The sequence below is a fragment of the Dendroctonus ponderosae genome, unplaced genomic scaffold (assembly GCF_020466585.1).
Source record: "Dendroctonus ponderosae isolate FM_Combo_2020 unplaced genomic scaffold, Dpon_F_20191213v2 Dpon_F_20191213_1, whole genome shotgun sequence".
Taxonomy (NCBI): domain Eukaryota; kingdom Metazoa; phylum Arthropoda; class Insecta; order Coleoptera; family Curculionidae; genus Dendroctonus; species Dendroctonus ponderosae.
This window is the reverse complement of record NW_026017110.1, coordinates 36039570-36039818: the sequence shown is the minus strand read 5'-3', so window position 1 is coordinate 36039818 and position 249 is coordinate 36039570.

Genomic DNA, 249 nt, shown 5'->3' with positions numbered 1-249 from the left:
AGAAAGTGAGTGTTTTGCAACCTTTCAGCCAATTATTGCGAAATAGCTTTTGCAAAATACTAAAAGTATAAAACCCGCGTTTCAGCACATCATTTTAGGCAACGACCATACCACGTTGAATAATACCGGTTCTCGTCCGATCACACAACCAACAAACCCCTTAAGTGGTCACTGGTGGTGAATCATATAAAGTTTTTCCACAGTAGTGCAAGACGAAATACTACCGGAGCCTTACACAAACGCAAAATT